A 25643-nucleotide genomic window follows, 5' to 3' on the forward strand; every position below is an offset into this window, starting at 1 on the left:
GGATTGTCCTCATTGATTTCCTAGAAGACTCTTTGAAATCATATAGGAAAAATTCAGTTTCCTTAACTGGTAGAGGGAGATCAAACCTCTTAGAAGCCTTTTCCATGAGTTCATGGAATCCCAGGATGTCCTTCGGTGGAGATGTCGCCAGGGAGGGTGACGGCGATGGAGAAGAAGGGATAATGTATTGGTCCCATTCATCCCCCACAGGATCTTCTTGGCTCAGTTCTCCTTCCTCAGGTTGGTCTTCAATCTCGCTGTCAGCTAAGTCATCTCTGATGGTAATGACTCTTGGAGTGAGCACCTTCTGCACCGGAGGCGAGGCTGCTTATCCGGAGCTTACGAGACAGGTTGCTGCTTACTTGCAACGTCCAAAGAAGAGGTATTGGCTTCAGGGAAGCGACAATAGTAATCGTTGATCATGCTCCTGAGATCCGATACCAGTGATAGAGGCATGGACACAGACTCCTCTCTGACACTAGTGGTGTGTAATACTCCTCCTCCTCGTAATCGTAGGATTGTTGAAAAGACTCATATCTTTTTGAACCAGTTAGAGGTCAATCTTTAAAAGAGAAATCCTCCTGCACTTCTCTGTATTCCTCCTCATCAGTGTCCTGACTTTTAATTTTAAGTTGAGAATTCTGTATGCAACTTCTTATGGACTTTCCTCTCCAGACTCCTGCATCTCAAGATGGTTTGACGGAGGCAGCAGAGAAATTTTTGTCCAAGAAGTAAATTCTACATTGCCTGTTCTCTCCGTCGACGAGCTCGTCGGTGGTGGTAACCTTCTAAAAGAAATTGTCATCAGCGATCTATTCATTGGGGATTTAAGAGCTGTCGTCGACAGGGCGATTGTCGACGAGATCGATGGCGGTGTCAAAAACGTAGTTGTTGACGGTGTCATCTCCGCACCCGTCGGCAGCGGTGCCGTCGCTGGTGTCATCTTCGTAATCGTCGTCGACGAGGTAGTCGTTGTAACGGACGTCGTAGTCGACGTGCTCGTCAACGCAATGGTTTTAGAAACTTTTTTCTTCGTCGACGGAGCCCTCACCTCTGAGGACTTTTTAACAGGAGTATGAGGCAGAGAGGAAGAAGAGGACTCCTTTTCCTTTGATTTACTGATTTTCTGCTTTTTTTTTTTTTTAAATCAGATTTCGCGTCAGAAGCTCCTCCTTTGCGTTTTGAAGAGGAGTGAGCCTGAGCATCAACCTCAGAGTCAGAATCTGAAGTGGACTTTTTCTTTTGGAGCCACAATAGCAAACGTGCCTCTCTATCCTTACGTGTCTCAGCTGAAAAAGTCCTAAATGTTTGCACTCTTGAGGGACGTGCATTGGATAGAGGCAGTATAAACAATCCTTGTGGGGGTCCTCAGATAACAACCTGGCCTTCACACAAGACATACAGGGTCTGAAAGCCTCTTTTTAGAGCTTTCAGACATTTTGAAGAACGCTTGCAGAAAAACAATACCTCAGTTCCAAAGGAAATGCTGTAAATACAGGTCAAAAGTTCAATCAAGGGAACAAACTGAGCAAAGCTCAGGGAGACTCCTCACACGATGGCGGTTGGAAACCTGAGGTATGGTGGCTCTGCTGGGGCGTGTGATCTCAGGGCTGGCGTCTCATTGGCTGGCATTTGGACCACATAATGATGGTACTGGGATACCAACGTCTATGCTAATCTATGGTATCTAGGCAGTTTTTTCTTTTTACTGCTATTTATTTCCTTTACCGTGAGACTCACAGCATGACGACGGGGAAGATACAAGCATGTGAATCTATGAAAGATTCAATACTGGAGAATGTAAGCATTTTACAGGTATCAACCAATTATATGTATAGGGTGGCAGGGGAATTTCTTAGGGTGTTTATGTGTTTTTTGCTGGTAAGTGTTAATTTAGGCTTTAGGGTGGGTATGGGGTTTTGGGTGGAAAGTGTTATTTTAGGGTTTGTGTGGATTTATGGGTGCCAAGGGTAATTTTAGGGTTTAGGGTGGGAAAGGGTTTTTGGGTGGCAAGGCTATTTTTAGGGTTTAGGGTGCGTATGGGTTTGTTTTTGTGTGGCAAGGGAATTTTTAGGGTTTAGGGTGGGTATGGGTATTTTGGTGGTATGGAATTTGTAGGGTTTATGGTGGGTATGGGTGTTTGGGTGTAAAGGTTAAATTTTAGGGAAGGTATGGGTTTTAGGGGACAAGGGTAATTTTAGGGGGGGTATGGATGACAGGGGTAATTTTAGGAAGCCAAGGAATTTCTTAGGGTTCAGGGATTGTGGGTCAATACGGTAATTATATATATATATATATATATATATATATATATATATATATATATATATATATATTCAGCTCCAAGGTTGTCCACCAGTCGAGACAACAGCCTTTAATTGGTACGGACGGATTCCTCCTGCAGTACTTGAAACAGCCGTTCCGTATAAGACTGCCTGACGCATTTCGAAGTTCCTTAACTTCTCCTCAGAGGTTTTAACGGAACGGATGTGTGCATATGCCAATTCCATTTGCATTTGAATATTACACCCCCTTGCATGGGCCGCTCTTGTGAGACTGTGCATGATGGGGATTGTAGTTTTTGGCAATGTCCATGAATGAATGCACACACATAATATCCTGTTGGATTAAGTCCTCAATGGACCCCGCAGACGGGTCCGTCCTAAATCCTCTGTTGTTGCCCCACATTTGCGATTCGGTCAATACCAAATCGCGTGGCCCCCTCGAATCACAGGGTGGTGCTAGCTCCTCGGCAGTACGGTCACCCGACATGGTAACTATCATGTCAGCAATGTGGGCCAACAGCGGCAAACAGGATTGAGGACGAGTCCACTTGCAGGGTCCATACAGGACAAGATGTGTGCTATCCGGACCACATTTCCCACAATGCACAGTCTCATTCGAGCTTCCCATTGGTGAGTGTGCAATATGAAAATGGCGAAGTGGGTTCAGCGTTTGCACACACCGTCTCCGTTCAAGCCTCTGAAGAGAAGCATATGGGCTTCGAAACGAGTCAGGCAATTCCATTACGGAGCGACTTCTACAAGCTGATCCTCGTCCCTGCCTATCATAAATAAAGCTGCTGATCGAGTGCTACTCACCAGGTGGACAACCTTTGGAGCAGAATATACAGATCCCTGTGAGGGACGAAATGCGTCATGGCTGCTGCACTATTTTGTGAGTTTGAATAAACTACAGCTGACGAGCCACGGTGGTCCACGCTCTTTCTTTTTGCCCTGTGAAGACTAGCTGAATGGGAAGGAGTCTATTTGGATATATATATATTTTTTTTATTACAAAAATCTTACCTGCTATTTTTCTACAACGCATATACCTTAACCACGAATGTCTTTAACACAAAAATGTAAGTATTTTACAGGTAAGTATCAATCCATTATGAAAGGTTACACATTATAAGATGGCTGCAGTTAAAAAACTTCCTAGTCTAACTTTCAGAAGGGCTCCATCTATGACAGATGCATTAGTTAGGAACAGTCCGGAAGTGACATTCTCTAATACTTGGCTTACATTGAGATCAGGGTTTTTTAAATGCAGTTCATGTCGTGCATGCAAATTTGGCAAAAATACTACAGAATATGTGACTTCTTTTAGTAGAGAACTACAAGGACACTATTCTTGTAGAACGGATTATGCCATTTATGTTTTGGAATGCACCTGTCATTTATTATATGTAGGTAGCACAAAATTGCAATTTTTTAACAGGATTTTACAACATCTTAGATCAGTGGTGAATTCTGATTCTAATTATCCTGTGGCACGACATTTTAAACTTGTACATAATAATAATCTTGATGATCTCAAATACTTTGTGATCAGCTCAGTGCCCAAAAATATTCGAGGAGGCAATAGAGAAAAAAGACTGAGACAAGTAGAATCTAAATTTATTATGCTACTCGACACTAAAATGCCAAATGGTCTTAACAATAGCGGTGATTTGCACAATTTTCTTTAATGAATAACTGGTTTTAACATCACTCAAATCTTATGATGGATCCCAGATTTATTATTAAATGGCTTTTATTGCTCTTTTATGACCAAGTTTTAATCTGGATTATTCTAGATTTTATAGGTTGTGATAGAGGATATGGCCGGCTTCGAAGCCTGGGGATTTTTTATCCAGTTTTATACTATTTGTCATATATTTCATTGAGAAACAATGCATTTTAACACTGTTGGCTGCTATATTTATATCTTCTGCAGATGATTTACAATGGTTCGTGACATGTTTAAGGATTGAATAATGATTAACATCCCTGATTTTACTTGATTTTATTTGAGGTTTCCTCGAAGTTTTAAGTTTTATGGGACTTCGACCGGCTAGTTTGTTTACTAAATATATTTTAAAACTAACCTCAACAAGTTGAGACACTGTGTCTAAAATTCTTTTTTTGATCAAACACTGATAGCTTGTAAATAAACATAAAATCCATTATTTTCCTTTCTCTTGCCATTAGATACATCTGGGTATTCAAACAGAAGATTGGGACATGACAACAAAACATGATGAAATTGACTGAATAATTTAAGATGAGGAGATTACTTAAGGGACATTTATTTTCTGCTGCTATATTTGTATGTTTACATTATTTGAAATTCTAATATTATGCACTTTTGCACTAGATCACTTTTTTGCACAGTTTTGAACATAACAAATTACCATGTAAACAGGAATTAGACTCATGTATAAAGTATTAATTTGAATAGCATTAGGCCAGTGATTGTGACTACATACACTTTACGTGGTAATTTTAGCCAATTGAGACTCTTCAGTACTAAGTTTGTATGTATGTATATTTGGCCTAAACATTTGAAATGAATTTTAGCGGACTGGTTATTGGGTATTCCAATCAGAATAATTTACAAGCACTATGTATTTATTGTTGTTCGATACACAATATGTTTTACATTAATGTTTAACATGCGTGTTACCCATTGGGGGAGAATTGAAAAACCGGTTATCTATGCTAATTTTTAGATTTCTGTAATTGGGTAATTTGAATCATGTGCTTTGTTTGAATTTCACTATTTATACGCACTGATAGGTCCAGCGCGTCATGCGATCAAGACTGCCGGTGTGCAGTCGAAACGCGTCATGCTAGGCACTTGCTTGTATAGAGATTTTTGCACTCGCATTTGCACTTTATAAATCTGCAACAATAAAAGAAGAATTGAATATCCACGTTTTGGTCCGTACCTAGTTGGTGTGATCGAGACTACGATTACTACAGGGTGGTGGTTTACGTATATATATATATATATATATATATATATATATATATATATATATATATATATATATATATATATATATATATATATATATTACCTACTGGCGGTTGCCAGTAGGTAGTTATGGTTAGGACCCTGTTTCCATAGGAAATCCGCAACATTCTATTTGGAATAACTTTGGCGCCGGTCGACGAATCCTCGCGAAATTTTCAAAATAGGTGGGGCGCTACGCTCCGCTCCTACCCTGAAAGTCTCGGGGGGATTCGTCAAGCAGGGGCCGAGAAAAAAGGGGGGTCCCAAAACGCGTTTTCCCCATGCATTTTTCCATAGGACCTTTAGACACAGCTACAGCCCGAACGGCCGAACAGAATTACTTGAAATTTGGCAGAGAGGTAGCCATAAGGTCAAGGAAGTGCCTTTTGCAGGTCTGGTGTAAATCTGTTCAGTATTTCCTGAGAAAATAGCATTTAAAAGCATATATATATGTGGGCGGAGCCTAACTACACATCTCATCCTGAGATCTGATTGGCTGTCAGCACTTCATCCAAGAAGTGTTGGCAGCCATCTTGGGACCAATATACATGATAGCACCTCATTAAAAAGCATTGCAGTTAATAGAAGGTTTTAAGACTTTAGTTACATTATAAATCATTTGTTGATGGTACCATACTCATTTTAGGAATTGTGGTATGTTCTAAGGTGATTTCACCATGTGAAAAAGCCTTCTGCTGGGATATCATGATTGAGAGAAAAATATTTTCTCATGCTTTTACCACAGAGGTTTGGAAGGTGATCTATAGGCTAAACTGAGAGCCTATTTTCTGTAAATTCACATTATCTTTCTCAGTCATGTGAGAATGAAGTCTGACATTCTCAGTAAAACATGTACATCCAACAAGGGCAGAGACTGTCAGTTGATTCCTTTGTGTTCTACTGCAGCTTCCCAGAGTGTTCCAAAGAACTACTAGAGCGCTAACAGTCCTACTTATGATAAACGTATGGCACACCTGAAGCCATCTTGCTTGGATTAAAGTGGTAACTCTTAAAACATTTAATTTAAAAAGGAACAAAATGAGGGGGTTCATTTTTCCATAAAAAGTATGATTAGTGCTGCAGAAAGAAAAATTAGGGCACATTTTGAGTGACTTCTCAAATCCTCTTCTATTTCATTAAAAAATTCTGACATGCAGACTGAAACATGCACTTTCAATACCAGCAGCAGTTTTCCCTGGTGAGCAGTAGCTTTACTATAGTGATCTAATGAGCAAAAAGAGTGCTAACATTCTGAATTTATGGCAAATGTGTGACACATCTGAATGCCTTCTTGATGGAATCAAAGTAAAAAACTGAAAGTATTTCCTACTGAGGAGACTGCAGTAAATTAGGAAATTAGGAAACTTCATAACAAATAAGTCTCCCAAGATGGCCACCAGAGACAAAAGAGCCCAAATGTAGCCCAAATATCACCCAGATGTAGCCCAAGTATAGCCCAATGACAGAATGTCCCAGAATGTTCTTAAAAACAACTAGAGCGCTTACTGTCTTCATTATGACAAAAGTATGGCACACCTGAAGCCATCTTGATTGGAATAAACTGGTAACACTTAAAACATTTAATTTAAAAAGGAACACAATGAGGAGGTTCATTTTGCCATAGAAATTATGATTAATGCTGAAGAAAGAAAATGAGGGCACATTTTGAGTGACTTCTCAAATCCTCTTCTATTTCATTAAAAAATTCTGACATGCAGACTGAAACATGCACTTTTAATACCAGGAGCAGACTTCCATGGTGCAGTAGTTTTACTACAGTGATCTAATGAGCAACTAGAGTGCTAACATTCAGAATTTATGGCAAATGTGTGACATATCTGAATACCTTCATGATGGAATCAAAGTAAAAAACTGAAAGCATTTCCTACTGAGGAGACTGCAGTACATGAGGAAATTAGGAAACTTCATAACAAATAAATCTCCCAAGATGGCCACCGGAGACAAAAGAGCCCAAATGTAGCCCAAAATCACCCAGATGTAGCCCAAATATAGCCCAATGACAGAAGTGTGCAAAACACTTATTATTTTGTGTTTTTGCAGTGTTATATAGTGCAGACTTGTCAGGTATTGGAGTGCTTTACATGAGCATTGGTTACATCACACAAGAACAAATTCATTTTGGTTGTAGACATGGGGAGACTAAGTGATTCGACCAGAATCACAGAATGTCGAGCTGAAGCAGAAACTTCAACCTGGTTCCCCAGTTGCAAAGTCTGCAGTTCTGGAAGTAACACCACATCCTCTCCCCTAAGTGCAACATTTAATCAAGTGGTCAACTGGATAAAAAAACATAAAGATAACAAATAATTTAAAAGTGCTTTGTCGCTATTTGAAAACTCAGAAAATATGTCCTTATTTTAGTCTTTTAGAGCACTAACCATAATTTTGATGCCAATAAGACCCTCTCATATATGTAATTTCTAAAGGAAATGCTCTAGGTATTACAGTTTTGATTACATCAAGATGATGTCAGGCGTTCCACACTTTTGTAATAAATATAGAATGTTAGCAATCTAGTTGTTCATTAGGATACTGTTGAGAGGCAGAGGCCAGGGGCACGGACTCTGAAAATTGAAGGCAGGTAGGAGGGTGCAAAGGCAACAATTTAACCACACTGAGCAGGCAGGAAGGGCCGTGGAAGCACAACAGACTATGGAGGGCAGTGGAAAGGGGGGCAGGGGCAACAAACCAACAATACAGGACTTGCAAGAGAGGCTGTTGGAGGGAAGATCTATTACGGGTCAAGGAAGCTAGGGGCGGTCCCCAGATCCCCGGGAGCCACCACAGAACTGAGCAGGAGAGTGAGTCAGGGACAAAAGGGGCACCTTAATTTGAGCCGGGGTGCCTAGGAACGCTTGCTCCAAAAATGAAGAAAACAGACATATGAGACATGGAATTGGAGGCAGAATACAATGGCAGTTTAATGAGAAGATGCAACTTCAAAGAAACCGCAGAATAGAGACATAAAGTACAAAATACAGAATCCAGATAATCATACAGCTGTCATAATATTCTCTGTATCTCAATTAATGTACTGACAGAGAGAGAGAGAAAACACATCTATAAATGCATCATGGGACACAAGTTACACCAAGGAAAATGTTGCCTAGGAACACTCACGTTTACTCTTAGAGCAAGCATTCCTGCAATTACAATACAAAATCTTTTAAATGCAAAAGTAAAGAGAACAATGGTTAAACATAACATGCATTTCATATAGGTAAAATAGAATAAGATACTTCAAGCAAAGCAGAGCAAGACATTTTAAGCAAAGGAAGACAAGAGCTCCCAGCTCTTGGGAAAAACCTGCACTGCCTGTTAACCTACATACAGACGGCGAGGTAGTCCGTCGATATCTGTGGGTGCTCCCTTTTTATATCATTTTGTGGGCTCCTTTGCACGCTACATCTACCTACGTATGCTACCCAAAAGCTTCGTCTGCAGATTTTACCAGACATTTCGTCATTTACCCACTTAATGCTGACAATGGACTGGGTGAAAAGGTCAGTCTCTCAGGCCAATCGCTTATCGTAAGTTCCATAAAGCAAGCAGAAAATAATAGGTATTGTACGGGAATTCAATATATTCATGTATAAAATCTCCTCAGTTCTCCTAACTTGACGCTCTGCGGTTGCCACTTCCTTAAAAGCGGGAAACCTGCCCAGGAAGCAAGTACCAGTCCAGGATGCAGCCTACTGTATGTCGACAGCTTCAGGGGGATGTTGAACTTTGATACCGAGCACGGAGCACTCGGGTAGGGTGGGGGCTACTAGTTTGGATCAGAAGGCCTCGCAGACCTGCCTTCAGACTGCTATACACTAAAATTGCAGAGCTATGGTCAATTTAACAAAGAGGCCTACATATTGAACAGAAGGGCCTACACAGGGGTTTTATGCTGGCTGAGTGGTAAGGATGTCTCAGGATAATTATATAGCAACACAGGACCCGCTGGTCAATTTAATACGGCCTACAAATGCAGCTGGCAGGGCAAGGACAAGGGTCTCATACTTCAGGTGTGGACAGAACGGGCCAGGGGCCCCCTGTGATACAAAATCTACCCTCCTTCAAGGCTGTGGCAATGTAATAGACCATTGTGGGCAGAAGGAAGAGGCAATGGTAGTACAACCATACATGCCAACAGACCCGATTCAGCCAGGAAACGTCCAATGTTTTTAAGCTCAAATGGGCTTTATTTGATCTGTCTCCTGTCTACAATATCCTCTTTTTCAATGTAACTCAAAGGGGAAAATCAATACCCCAGTTTTTTTTCAAAATCTCCCTCTTACCAAGTTCAAAATGTTCGCAAGTATGGTACATTGGATCATGGAAGGAAATGGGATAGGGACATGGACTTGGATAACAGAGGACAGGAGGGACATGGAGAGGTGCACCAAACTGACCCTGCAGGGCAGGCATCAGGGTTTGCAGCAGCACAATACACCACACAGGGCATGCAGGACGGGAGTGCAGCACAACAATCCATAGAAAGCAAGAGGGAGGGGACAGGACCATGCACATGGACAACAGAGAACAGAGGGGCAAGAGGCAATGGTAGCTAGCTGACCATAATGGACAGACAGGAGAGAAAGCTGCAGCATAACAGACCATAAAGGGCAGGAGGGACGGATCAGGGGCATTACAATGGAACAGACAAGCCAGGAGGGAGGGAGTAGGGCTGGGGGCAAGGGGGCAGGGCAGGAGCAGCAAGATAGCCATGGAGGTCAGGCAGGACGGGCACTAGAAGCAAGACACACCATGAAGAGCAACAGTGAGACTGAGATGGCATACACACAGACCATGGAGGGAAGGTGGGAGGGGGTCAGGGGCAGCTAACTGACCACACAGGGAAGGTGGGAGGGGCCATGGCAGCACAGAAGACCATGCATGGCAAGTGGGAGGGTTAGTGGCAGCACAATGGCTATGATGGGCAAGAAGGAGGGTGGAGGGGCATGCACAAAGGACGATGGAGGATAGAAGGGAGGGTCAGGACCTGTGCACATACAAGAAAGTTCAGGGGAAGGGACCTCACAACAGACCACACGGGGCAGGCAGGAGGAGCAGTTGCAGCACAACAGACCAGGGAGGGCAGAAGGGTGTGGCAGTACAATGGACCATGTAGGACAGGAGGAAGAGGATAGGGGCATGGCATGTGGACAGGCAGGGTGGAGGTGGCAGGGACAGGTTACAGTCATCTGACAATGCTAGGCAGGTGGGAGGGGAGTGGCAGCTCAACAGAACACTCAGAGTAGATAGGAGTGGCAGGTCCATGGGACATGGTGGGCAAAAAGGATGGAGCAGGGGCATGCACAAAGACATCGGAGGGCAGGGGGAAGGAGAATAGGGGCAGCAAGCTAAGCACAGAGTTTAAGCAGGAGGTCAATGATGGGGCATAGAATTGGGCAATGGAGGGCAGGAGGAGTGGACTGGTACATCATACTAAATTGAGGGCAGTGGCAGCACATCAGACCATGCATGGCAGGAGGGAGGAGGCTAGTCCATGGATTCACACAACAGAGGATAGGGAGGAAGGGGATGGGGCAGCAAGCTAACTGTTCAGAGAAGGCGGGTATTAGGAACTTTATTGTTTTTAAAACATTGTGTCTGTGCGAACTACTTAAAATATGAACAAGTATGCAGCATAATCTCACTTTTATTCAGGAAGAAGAGGACGTTTGTGACTGTGACTCCGGGCTCACTTGGCAGAAACACCCCCTGACCCTCCACCCCCTATCGCAAAATGTAATGCCCGTGAAAAGGGTAGGTGAACACAGTGTTATATAGAACATAGTCCTGAGAGCACGATTGAAAATGAAAACTAGATATAGTGTATGGTATAAACTATGCACCACAAAGTGTGATATAAGATGAACCGGGCGTGAAATATAATATGCAATACATTGTGCGCAATGACAGATTAATTGGAGAGCGCGAGATAGCACAGGCACTAGCGCGTGCTATGCGATATGCGCCTTGGAGTGTAAAATGCACAGGGCAGTGTTGTGTAACCTAACTAGTCTCTAAAGTTGTAATATAAAATATGTGCTGGGGAGTGTAACGTTGCATATGCACTGTGACAAAGATATGGATCCCAGATTGTAATATGTATGGCATAGCACTGTGCGTTATAACATAGGCATCGAGAAAGGCACGTTAGATGGGGCAATATAACCCGAGCGAAGACAAGTGTGGCATGACATATTCACGGGGTGGTGTTACAGTGCACATGGGCTAGAGAGTGTCATAGCATATGCACTAGCTAGTGGAATACAACACAGAGGTGTGTGGCACTCGGCAGGCAATGGTGGGTGTAACACAGCATTGGGCTCTGTCAGGAGCACGCTGTGACTCTCAAGTGATGTTCGTCCCCTTTCCAGAGAGTAAAATAAAAAGTATTACACATCCGGCAGTGGATGTGTGTTTTATTAACCGTGAGGGGGGTTTCTTGCATAGTTTTGGTCGAATTTTTGTCGAATCCCCTTTGAATCGCTTGGTGTGCATGTGTATTAAATGTGCCCGTCAATAGCTACCCATGTTTGTATAAATAAACGACAAGGGTGTCTACCAGGATTAGGCATGGTAGGGCATCAGACATGTCAGAGCTTCACTAGTGGTGTAAATACATTCCACGTGGATTCATTGCATGCATAGTCGCCTTTTAATGAATATCACGCAAATCGTCATGGTGATAGGTACGTACGGTTTGTCCAGCATGTCCTAGGTGTGTCTATAAATATATATTTTTTTTAAATAATAAAAAACAGTGGCCGGCCCTGGGGATTGGGGTCAAAAAAATATAATTAGGAGACTGGCCCTGGGGGATGGGGTCATCAGGGCCAATAAATTAGAATAAGAAGGGGAACCAAACAGTCCCCCTTCTTAAAAAACTAAAATAAATAAAAGACTGGCATCGTGCCGGAGGCCATGCCCCCTCCATGCAGCACTCTGCAAACGCGCCCCCAACAGGCATCTCCAGTATGCGCCAGGGAGCTGCGCTGCAGCCAGGTGTTCTGAGGCCAAGCCCCTTTTTACACCTCTCTGCAACGCAGCTCTGTGGCGCTTACTGGAGGTACCTAGTGGTCTAGTTTGACCCTAGGGACCCTTAGGATTCAAGGGGACTTAATCTCTCAACTTAGAACAGCCACAGGGCGCGTTTACACAGTGGTGAAGGGAGGGGACGGGGCCTGAGGTGACGTGTGCAAACACGCACTATGGCACGTTTTAAATTGGGGATATAATTTCCCTTCAATACTGAGGGCCCCTGGGGGCTAACTAGCCCACCAAGTGATTCCAGTAAGCGCCACTGAGCTGCATTGCAGAGAGGTGGTCCAGGCCGTGCCACTTTTTACACCTCTCTGCAACGCAGCTCTGTGGCACTTACTGGAGGTACCTAGTGGGCTAGTTGGACCCTAGGGACCCTCAGGATTCAAATGAACTTAATCTCCCAACTAAAAATGGACACAGGGCGTGTTTACACAGTGGTGAATGGAGGGGACGGGGCCTGAGTTAACATGTGCAAAAACGCCCTGTGGCCTGTTTTAAGAGGTAGTTTTAATCTCCATGCCCTATTATATACTAGGGGCTTACAGAGGAGGTCATGCTAATCACAGGGGGACCCCAACGCATAATGTTCCCTAGTGTATGTAGGTGTTTTCACTGTATTCTGAGTGTCTTTTAACATAGCACTGGCTCTAGGACTGGTTAGTCAGACTCAGTTACCACCAGTATCCATCTGAAAAAGTTGAGGGTACAGGATGATTTTGCAACAAGGCTTCTTTCTGCTCTTCTTTTTGTTCTTTCTGCACGTTATCCTTCTTCCTGCACTTATCTTCGTATTTGAGGACTTCTGTTGCTTCTTTCTGCACTTCTTTTGTTTCTTTCTGTGCATTTTTTCTTCTTTCTTCACATGTCCTATCTCTGTAGGCATAGTTAGAAATTAGCATTTAAAAAACCTTTGAAATTCACAGAAAAAAACATAGGTTTCAGGCACGTTATAGTTAGGAATTAGCATTTAAAAAACCTCAGAAATTCACTGAAAAAACCATAGGTTTCAGGGATGTTATAGTTAGCTGGACTTTTCACTTGTACAAAACCATTGAAATTCCCCCGTTATCGTTAGTTCAGCTAACTATAACTCGCGCGCCCGCAATGCACTGCTGATGACGTCACATATTACATCACTCATGACATGGTCAGTGACATCACTCATGACATCACTGATGACATCTCAAATGACATCACTGATGACATCACTGATGACATCATCCTTGTGATAGAGTGGCAGACCTCCTCTCACCCTAATATAACCTTTGATACACACATTCAAAAATAGAGACTAAAATTTTCAAAACAATGGACATACCAATACCAGTTACAACAACCTCTTCAGTAATTCTAAGATCCACATACACATCCACTCATTCACCAACAGTCCTATACAGTCACTCATACATGTACTCACTCATCATATGTACTCATACACCTATACATCCTGTTACACAATGCCACTCATCCATAGAGTTACTCACACACATAGTCACTCATGCTAATAAAGAATCAAACATACATTTACTTGCATATACAGTTATACACACACCACCATACTTACTTCTACGGAAACTTACACATACTTAGTCTTTTAAACAATCACTTATAGAAACACATACTTATTCATACAGGAACTCTTTCAATCTCTCACTCTCACATATACTCACATATATACACCAATAGTCACATATACTAGTTTAAAACATATGTAGTTACTCATAAAGACACTATTGAGACAGTCATTCACTCACTAACACACCCATACACACACTCATCCACCCATACAGTCCTGCACACATGCTGTGTTCAACACATACAAACAGTGAGTCACTCATTCATGCACCTATGCACTACGTAATACCCCCCACCGAACCATGCAGACACTCAGACTGATACTCAAAAAACCAACTAATAACCTATATAGACACCCATGTAGCTACTCACCAACCCATGCAGCCACTTATACACAAAGTGAGAGACTGATACAGATATTTACATATTTAAACATTACTCACTAAGCCATGTATTCACTAGGGGTGGGCGGAATTTGCGTAATCGCGTTACGCAAATCTCCGCGAAACGGTAAAAAATCTCCGCGAACACGCAGAAATTCCGCGAACACGCGGAATTGCTTGTTCGCGATACTTTTTGCCTGTTCGCGATCGCTGTTTGCGTGCTCGGGGTGAAATATCTCGCGAACACGCATATTGAGAACGCGAACAAGCAAAAAATTTCGCGAAGTCGCGGAACGCAGATTTTTGGGCAATTTCGCGTTCTCCGCGGAACGCGAAATTACCCAAATTCCGCAAATTCCGCGAACGGAACGGAATTTACCGCCCAGGCCTAGTATTCACTATGATACACTTAATCAGTCAGTTACACAATCAATTTTTCAAAAACAAATCATCCATTTAGACACTTATATACCCATTTATTCTTCCATCGACCTTGAGATATACATATATAAAACATATTTAATTTTCAGAAAAACACACATTCACTGGATGATGTCATCAGTGATGTCATTTGAGATGTCATCAGTGATGTCATGAGTGATGTCACTGACCATGTCATGAGTGATGTAATATGTGACGTCATCAGCAGTGCATTGCGGGCGCGCGAGTTATAGTTAGCTGAACTAACTATAACGGGGGAATTTCAATGGTTTTGTACAAGTGAAAAGTCCAGCTAACTATAACATCCCTGAAACCTATGGTTTTTTCAGTGAATATATATATATATATATATATATATATATATATATATATATATATATATATATATATATATATATATATATATATATATATATATATATATATATATATATATATATATTCACTATGACCCTTTTTTTGCACCTTACTGTTAGATTGCACTACAGTGTGGAAGCGAAACATAAAAGTTTAAGACTTTCAATTTTGTCACACAAATGTATGTCACTGTAACAAAAGAAATGTTATTATTTAGAATATCTATTGTTGTGACATGCATCTATATCTGGTCAGCAGGATGATGATTTGGTCAGAGATGTTTAATATCTGTTATTAAGATATGATGCAAGTAGCCGCAGGCTAAAACACAGTCTGTTTACCATGTTTATGCTTGCCGTATTGCACTGTCACTTTAAATAACGTAAGGTCACTCTGTACCCCTGTCATGTGATCAAGGTTCTTTTCGAACCGAAACGCGTCAAGACCGTACAGGCAAATAAACTACGCACTTTTGGCACCTACCTGTGGTCCGTCTCCGTCTATGGCGTGAAGCTTACTGATTGACGGTGTGATTCGATATCTTGAATTCGACGTACCTCCAACGACTACTGACGGACCCCCTCTCTGTATTTGGTTAACGCAAGCAAGGAGGAGACTGGCTACGAGGCAACCCGGAACCAGAATCAACGGAACTTCCTGGGAAGGAATTGAGCGTTTGACCCCCTACAGCCAAAATATCACCGTAAAGCCTGCAAAATCTACGATACACCACGAGTCGGAGAACCCGCGGTGAGGAGCAGTTTACCAGGTAGGAAAGATTGTGGCATTATTGGGGTAGAGAGGTGTGCCATTAGAGGGGTTACATCGAGACAACAGTGTTTAATGAAGACATATGAAATCAAGATAGTCTTCCCCCTCAAACAACAACTAATTGTATTATAGCCATGTCGGATAACACGGTACGGAGCAGAGAAGCAGCGGCAATAGATATTTTTAGCGATTCTACACCTGCCGCCGACAGTCAAGACATCACTGTCAGATCGAAGATTAATCCTTCCAACACCTTGAAAGATAAATTCAAAATATTAGAAAAAAAGAGTAAGGCTGAACAAAGCAAATGGTGGGAATCCCGGTCACTTCAACGTTACATTGATGTAGGGAGAGTTCCTCGAGGCTTAAGAATATTCCTTGCACCGAGCTATGAAAATCCAAATGTAGAAATGATGCGCGAATGGGCAGAATGTAACCTCGACTCTTCCAAACGTCTAATTCTGATCTTAATTAAATATGCAGACTTTGACAGAGCTACTCTATTGGAGGAAATTAATAAACTAAATGAGGAGATAGAAGAAATGGGCACTGTGGAAGAACGATCCAAATTACGCAAGGAAATGACAACAAGACTAATTAAAGAGGAAGATTTGATAAAAGAACGCAAAAATTTTAAATTTAATCGTGATAAAAATGATTACGAACGTGGCCAAATCTTCACTTTTGCCAAAAGATATGAAGCAATGCGCTCATCAAAGGATAAAACAACAATACCACCTAAAATAGGAATTAATTCAACTGGTACCACAGGGTCTAAATCAACAATCTCTGACCTCAGTTCCCCGGCTGAAAGTAGCTCCGACAATGAAGCTCTAGAAAATACAGGAAGAAACACAGCCAAACCCAATACCCTGGTACAAGAACTGTCTTTTTTATACCAAGATCGAAGACAAACACTACGCCCCAGGAAACCACAGAACAACGAAGAAGAAACAAGAACTACAGGAGGCGACAAAGAAGAAAAGCGAACAGGAAAAGGACAGAGAACCAGGCAACAAAGGGGGCGTCGCTGGTAGATAAAGACAAAGGCAAGGATGACAAGACCATTATAAATCTATCTAATATCAATCTCAATGATGAAGAACAGAAGATATTGGGTTTAGGTCTATCTTACTGCCCTAAGAACAATTTCAACTATGTCAAAACTCGCACAGACATCTACAAAACAGTGAGGAAGCTCAAATTAAGGAAATTCCACAAAACAGCTACCAAAGCCAAAACACCAGCCCATGGAGAAACATTGAAGTATGCAACACAAAGTGACAATTCCCTGGTGGAGATCCTAGAAGAACTTTGGATTCAACCACAGAATGTATCAGAAATAGAGGCAACACAAGAACCCACAGTGAGCCTTGAGATATCTACCCCCCCTAAAAAAACAGCAAAACACAGAACGCACTTTAAACCTAAATCTACTTTTAACCCCATCATGTTAAGAGATTCCATTGATGTTTTTCATGAACTGGTAACTGAACAAATCAAGAAACTAAACTACAAAATTCAAGGACAAAAAAACAAATATCTATGGCAAGACAAAAAATACAATGAGCTCATTGATAAACTTAAAGAAAATAAAGCCATCATCATACGAAACTCAGACAAAGGAGGAAATATAGTGATCTGGAGTAAAATTGAATATAACAAAGAAGCGTATGTGCAACTGAATGACAGGGAGTGCTATACAAGAATTAGCAGTACCAACTTGAAAACTATATATACACAATACCAACAAATGCTTCACCTATGGCTTAAACAGGACCTAATAACTTCTCAGGAATACAAATTTCTAAGAAATGAACATCCAACAATACCATCGATTTACTTTATTCCTAAAACACACAAAGATCCTGTGAAGCCCCCGGGGCGACCTATCATTTCAGCACGTAACAGTTTGCTTGAACACACATCTCAATACGTTGATCATTTTCTCCAGCCTCATGTGAAATCACTACCCTCCTATATACGTGATACCAGTGATTTTCTCAATAAACTACAAAACATTGAATGGGATCAAACCTACATCATGATGGCATTGGATGTGTCCTCACTATACACCAGTATAAGACATGAAGATGGTACTACAGCAATCGAACATTATTTGAACAAAGAACAAGATCATTGTGAGAGACATCAAAAAATGCTAATTGATATGATAAGGTTCTGTCTTAACAACAACATATTTATGTTTAATAATGTTTTGTATCGGCAGATCAGAGGTGTGGCTATGGGGGCCAGCTTCTCCCCAAGCTACGCATGTCTCCACATGGGCAGATGGGAGGAGCTGGTCCTCAACCAGCTACTGCAAAAGAACAAGGGAGTGATATCATGGCTCAGATATATTGATGATTTGTTTGTTATATGGAGAGGAACCAAAGAGTCGGCTTTTCAATTTGTAGCAGACATTAACAACAATGATCTTAATCTACACTTCACTGCCACTATTAGTGAGAAGTCTGTTACCTTCCTTGACACTGAGATATATATCAACCACAATAGAATAGAGACAAAACTCTTCAGGAAACCTACCTCAGGGAATTCGACTCTCCATGCAAGGAGCGCACATCCGCAGCACCTTATCAACAGTATTCCATATGGTGAGATGCTGCGGATGAGAAGACTCCACAGTAATGCTACTGATTTACTACATGCCCAGGAAGAAAGTAGACTGAGATTTTTGGCGAGAGGGTATACTCACACAATTATTGAAGCCGCAATTAACAAATCTATGCTTCAATCAAGAGCTGAATTACTCAAGGAAAAGAATAAACCCACATTCGAGAACCACCCTACATCAGACACTGAGAACACAACAGACAAACTTGACACATTGAGAGTTGTTCTTCAATATAGTAGCCAACACAAACAAATCAAAGCAATTCTACAGAAGAATTGGCCATTGGTATTAAATGATCCTATAATTGGACCTGAACTACCATCTAGAGTGTTGGTAACTTACAGCAGAGGCCCATCTATGAGAGACCGATTAGTCTCAACTAATCCAGAAACAATTGAAAACTCCAGTTGGCTCTCCCAACATAAGGGTTTTTTTCGTTGCAAAACATGCAAGGCATGCCAACAAGGCGTCAATATGTCAGAATACAAAACCCCTTTCAGCGACAAAAAACGGGTTATACGTAAATTGCTGACATGCAAAACAGATCACGCTATATATGTACTTACTTGTCCTTGTAATCTGTCATATGTGGGCAGTACCAAACTTCCTGCCCATAAACGAATTTTGCAACATCTCAGGGCAATTAACAACCAAGATAACACGTACCCCGTTGCACGCCATTTCAAAGAATATCATTCATCGGATAACAAAGAACTTAAATATTTTATCATTGACGCTATACCACCTAGCAGACGAGGCGGCAACAGAGAGAGTGCCCTTAGACGATTAGAAACACATTATATCCTCGAGCTGGATACCAAACATCCCAATGGTTTGAATATCACGGAGGACTTGTACACTTGCCTTTAGCAAATCATATATTCAATCGTTCCAATAATTTAAAAGATCTGAATCGACAATATACACATAGACAATTACAATCTAGGAACCTGTATTCACAAGCCTCCTCCCAATACCAATTTATTGTCTGTATACTTCTCAGTAGTTGCGGGTAACACAGTATTGTATAGACATATTAAATGTCCACAAATATAAGAATAATACCATGCTTACAATCATCGTTATGTGGAGTACAACATTACATACAATATATATAATGACTTTTATCAGAGTAGTTTTTATGATATTTAATTTTGTAACATTGGAATTTTAGGATATTTATTCTACTAATTTATTAGATTTTAAATGTTTAACTATTATACCATGTTATTTATTATCAATATTTATTATTATGATAGATCATGTATATTATGCACCTCCACAACATATCAACACTGTGTTTTCCCTCAGATGGCAATACTTTGATTATAGACAATGCTTATGTTCAGCATATGGATAATGTTTTGTAAAATGTATTATACATACACACAATAACAACACGAATGCCTATATACTCTTACCAAGACCTAATGAATTTATATGAGATGAAACCTTAAGATATCTAAGTATATATGTATCCGGTCATACATATATATACATTTATATTTTTTAGCACTTGCACTTTATTCACTATGACACTTTTTTTGCACCTTACTGTTAGATTGCACCAGTGTGGAAGCGAAACATAAAAGTTTAAGACTTTCAATTTTGTCACACAAATGTATGTCACTGTAACGAAAGAAATGTTATTATTTAGAATATCTATTGTTGTGACATGCATCTATATCTGGTCAGCAGGATGATGATTTGGTCAGAGATGTTTAATATCTGTTATTAAGATATGATGCAAGTAGCCGCAGGCTAAAACACAGTCTGTTTACCATGTTTATGCTTGCCGTATTGCACTGTCACTTTAAATAACGTAAGGTCACTCTGTACCCCTGTCATGTGATCAAGGTTCTTTTCGAACCGAAACGCGTCAAGACCGTACAGGCGAATAAACTACGCACTTTTGGCACCTACCTGTGGTCCGTCTCCGTCTATGGCGTGAAGCTTACTGATTGACGGTGTGATTCGATATATATATATATATAATAGGACCGTGTTTCCATAGGAAATGTGATAATTCTAACTATAACTATCTACTGGCAACCGCCAGTAGATAATATGTATATACCTCACATTGATAGGAATCCACTAGGTACATCACTTTTAAATGGATTGACATATAACTTTATTGAACAAACTGATTCCCTGCACTTTGGCTTTTATTGATGTTACATTGTTTTATACAGTTTTTTAGATATATTCCTAGCAGTATTTGCACATTTGGTTTTAATTGTTTTTAGCTGGCCGGTGTATACTAAATGCAATTTTGCAGTTATTCCGATCCGGAAGGCGCAGTACCCTTGTGCGAACTGACTATGGTAATGGATCTGTCTAATGTGTTCTGAGTTTGTCAAATCAACAGTATTTAGACTTATTATGTTTAAAACTCAGAATCTCAGATCGGATATTGTATAAATTACTGTTTTGACATTTCACATCCGTATTATACAGCCAATTTGATTGTTATTCCTACGTGCAGGGAAACGCAAACGGAAATCTACAGTATGTCTTCTATGTCTTTCCACCATGTGATATGGGTGTTAGCACTTTAAATACTGTCACTCGCAAAGTCAGCTTCATGTGATCAAGGCCTTTTTCCGGACGAAACGCGTCATGACAGACAGAAGGGAGTCACCAATACTATAAATAAATATGTATTGACCGACGAAGAGGAGTTCGTGCATTCATTTTCCAGTGAAGGTTGACGAATGCTTTAAGCTCATATATATATATTCATATATATCTATACATATATATATATATATATATACAGGAACTGGGGTGACGGCATGACACTCAAGGACGAGTCGCACTCTACAGTTCTAATTTTCCAAGTTTATTTTAGCAACGTGTTACACCCTCACTCAGACTTTGTCACGGCCAGTTACAAAGCAACATAGTGCCCTATCACCTTTAAACACAAGAGATCATGCAAGCAATAGACATAAAGATTTTTTTTTCATATTATCGTGTTCCTCGACTGTGAAAGAGAGCGTGCCTCATGGGAATAACACAAGGCAGACAAAGAAGCGGTAATGGCTGTTATTAATCTTACATCTCATGTTTTAACTACCGAGGAACAATCTCTGCTTGAACTTGGTTTATCATTCTGCCCGACAGCGAACCTGGACTACTGCAGAACGGTTGTACGATGGTACAACGCAGGTAAAGACATCGTTTGTGTTAGCCACGCATGGTTTTTACCACGCATGTTTTTACCACGAACATGCTTTTACAACGCATGCCATTACCATGCATTGTTCAAAACAATGTATTTGTGGGGAGAGACCCCCCAACTTAGCATAAATGTGTGATAAAGGCATAGGGTGTAGAGGCATGCACATGGTAAAAATATGCGTGCTAAAAATGCGTGATCAAGACACGAGGTAAAAATCTTGTTGTAAAGGCGTTTTCCCCCACAGAACACGCATAGATATATTTCTTTTCATATGTAAACTAAAACTTAAGAACGTTTTTATGCAGAAAAGTAAAAGAAGTAATGTTTTGCAATTGTCCCAGTTTGTGATACTACTTAACACGTTACCTGGGAGAGATTCCTGGTCTGATGGCCGTGGTGGAGTTAGAGTAGGTGGGGAGATGTCAGAAGGAGATTTTCTAGCGTCTTTGAATTTAGCACTAGACCGTACTGGCCCCAAATCCGTCTGAGACCGGTTTCTCGCTGCAGGGATCCTTTATGATCGAACACACACAAACACACACGTTAGGTACAGGAACAATATCTTAGTTTACATTAATAAAAAACCTTAGAATTTATATATATGGGTTTATACTTACCTGTAAAATATTTACATTTGTGGTAAATGCGCTGATTGTAAAGGTATATTTGTGGTGAAAAAAAATAGAGTTGAAAAGACTTTCGCTGAAATGCTTTTGTCATTGTAAAAATTCAGTTGTAAAGCCATTCTTTGTAATGCCATTTGACATTCGGAATTCCATCATACATCCATATGCCAGGTGGGGCTGGCATGAAGATTACTGCTGTGCTGATCAGACCGTAGCCCATGTAAGGAGTGAGAATGGTGACCCCGTATAGAAGGTGGAGAAAGGCAAGGACTGGAGCATGGTGTGGTCAAGACTGTCGTCAAGAGGAAGAGGCTGCTGTGAAAGCCATGCAGGCCTGAGCCACGACTGAGGATCAGAACCATGGTGCGAATAAGACTTTTAAAGGATAAAAAAATCCAGGGTAACCTGCCTGCCCTAAAGCTCTTTAGGAACACTTTTTACTTCAATAAGAGTGGGAGTCGGAGTGGGACTCCTGAGACTCAGACTCTTAGTGGGGCTTAACCTGAATATTTCCTATAGTGAATGAAGATTAACCACTATCACTAGTAAGAGGGGAGAGGGACCCAAGAACCTGCCTATTAAAACACCAGACCCCAGACCCTGGGGTGGGGTGCTTGTCTGCAAATGCGGTATTTTACTCTGTGTTGGTATATACATACTCTTTCTGTTATAAAAGCTAGTATGTGATTGGACAATCAGTTATTGCTGCTACTGAACTTATTTTGAGTTGTAAGCCTGCATTCACCCCCTCATGTCTACGTTCCTCGAGAAGCCTTGGACTGCTCAACCCAAGCTATAACAGAGAGTCAAGTGTTGAAAGTGTACTTGGACCAGCTGGTCAGGACCCACAGTAGATGGGGCCCGGAACATCAGAAGTAAAAGGCCACAACCCTCACAGTTGGACCCAGTAGCCCATACTTACCCCGTTGTTCTCTGAATGAGGTTCTGACACATGCAAATTGCCTCTCTCACCAAGGCACATGAACCATTTTCCCCTTAACTACTGACGTTGCAAAACCGCTAACCCACCTGCAGTATATGCGACTGCCCAGAAAGTATAATGCTCTGCCATTGACCATGCACCTAACTGTGCAAGAAACCCTTCCCTTGCCTTAATTAAACCATTCCTAAACCTCCCAGTCCTGACTGCCCCACTCACTGGAAGCACCCCAGGGGGAGATGTCATAAGGACTCGTCTTTCCCAAACAACTCAGATGTCAGATCTTAAGAAAAGATCCGATTGGCTGCCACCATATCAAAAAAGATGTGATGGTAGGCATTTTAGGACACCGGGACCTAATCCGCAGTCCTGAAAAAAAGGTTTTCAAAATATATAATGGAGCAGGATAGGGATAGCCTACCCCATGGGGCTGGTGGCGGAAGAAGGGGGCAAGAGGGGGGAGCATGCCCAGAAGCCAAAAACAATTAAATAAATAATTAAAATACTGTGATGGGTCGTGTATTTAAGGTTAAAACAAAATGTTATCAAGAGCTTCTGCGCTTTAAAAAAATAAAACCTGGGTGGGCCAGGGCAATTTTGGTGCACTGTACTTTAGAGGAACGGGGGCATGTGGCCCCGCTCTTCAAACTCCCTGAGGCCTCAGGGAGCCCATCCCCCAGGACCAATTTGTACATAAAGGGGAGGGTGGCACACACCTCCCCTCCCCTGTCTCCTTGAGGCATAGGGGACAACATCCTCTTGGGCCATCTTTAAAATAAAGAGGAGGGGACATACAGCACCCTCCATGAGCCTCCCATCCCCCAGAACCCATAAGCAAAATTGAGGGGATTGGCATGCGGCTCCCCCTTCCCAAGCCATACTATGGCCCACAGACCCCATCCCCTCACATATTACATCACTCATGGCATGTTCTATGACATCCTTACTGCACCATCTGTAATTAATCAATTAAAGGCAACCCTGTGTATGGGGGAGCTGTGTAGTTACATTATGATGTTCATATTGAGAACATCAATCTCAATATTTATAAGGATACACTTGCATAGACGAGGAAAATCACATCACTGTTAACAAACTCGTCCGTAATGAACTCTCCATCAACCCAAGAAATAAGTGGTCAGGTAGGTTTTGCGATATAGGCCTCAGGCTATTGAGCGACACATAACAGGTGGGGTGTCATGTAGCCGGCAGAAAAACGGGCGAACAGGAAACTCTTGTCCATCCCCCTAGATAAGCGCAGCGGCACCACAATACTCCAGGGATATTGGCCTCAATAAAGCACTCATGGGCAGAGGGGTGCGCACATTCCCAAAACATCATAAAGTCAAATGCCACACGAAGCTTGGAACACTTAGTCAATCAGGACACAGCAAATGCTCTGATCACACGCTCATCATGCCAGACATCTGGACATGTTACCTACTGGCCCGCATGGTGTCTATGCAAGGTCGGGCCCACCTGCATCTGTTATCAGGGGCCTTATTTAGGACTCCTCAGACAAGGTCCGCATTCTTTTACCAAACAAGGATTACTGGAAGTATTTTTATGATACCCAACAACTCTATATACACTCACACAGATTGATTGTACTTTGAGACAGTCCTCAGACCCATTTCTGTAACTGTGCTCCCAGCCAAAATGTTTAAATAAACCAACTGTTCTAGTTTTGCCAAACGCCTCTTGTCTTCGGTTTTTTTAAGGTAAATTCATATTCGAGCAACATTTTGGTTAACCAGCCAGGAGAGATTGGTACCTTGGACCCGAAAGCAGCCAAAGGAAAGGGACCTCGGACGGACGCAGCAAGGAAGATGAGCAGACGCCGCAATTGATTGGAAGCTCTGCTGAATCCACGAGGCAGAGGTCCATTCTAAAGGCACCATCAAAGGGTAAGAGACAACATCTGATCCAGCATATGATAAACTGGGAAGAAGCGCAAAAGTTTTACCTGAGCGCCCTGCCACTGACAGAAATCTGGCATTTTACCTATTTTATGTGTTTGAACTGAGTAGTCGCAAGGCAGTCTCGTAGGCGTTCCCACGAAGGTCATCTTTTTTCGATAGTCAGCATGCTAAGAATGGGGAAATTGGTTATCGCTGGGACTGCTGGGCATGATACAGATGGTACGCTTGAGCCCTGGGTGTGATATAGGGCCAACACCTCAATCTTATTTTTTAGTCCAAATGGTTTTCTCAGTGCTACTGTTTTTTTAACACTGGTGGTATCTTAAAGAAGTGAGAGGTGTTGTTCGCTTGGACCACAGGGCGTGATACAGTTGGTACGCTAAATCCTGTGGGTGTGAAACATGGTGCATTTCTGATATTAGGGAAATATTTGGATCTGGGAAATCAGGTCTAGCTTGTGT

At 41.6% G+C, this 25643-nt stretch overlaps 1 long non-coding RNA gene across 2 annotated transcripts in view; it reads right to left on the reverse strand.

Annotated features, from left to right (window-relative positions):
- Nucleotides 1-25643, reverse strand: part of LOC146864041 (uncharacterized) — a 164708-nt gene that overhangs the window by 79631 nt on the left and 59434 nt on the right. For both annotated transcript variants that reach the window (XR_014970036.1, XR_014970034.1), the window contains exon 2: nt 22061-22206. This is a non-coding gene — a long non-coding RNA (uncharacterized LOC146864041). The remainder of the gene's footprint in view (nt 1-22060; nt 22207-25643) is intronic.

The sequence above is a fragment of the Triturus cristatus genome, chromosome 2_1 (genome assembly GCF_964204655.1).
Source record: "Triturus cristatus chromosome 2_1, aTriCri1.1, whole genome shotgun sequence".
In the NCBI taxonomy this organism is placed as follows: domain Eukaryota; kingdom Metazoa; phylum Chordata; class Amphibia; order Caudata; family Salamandridae; genus Triturus; species Triturus cristatus.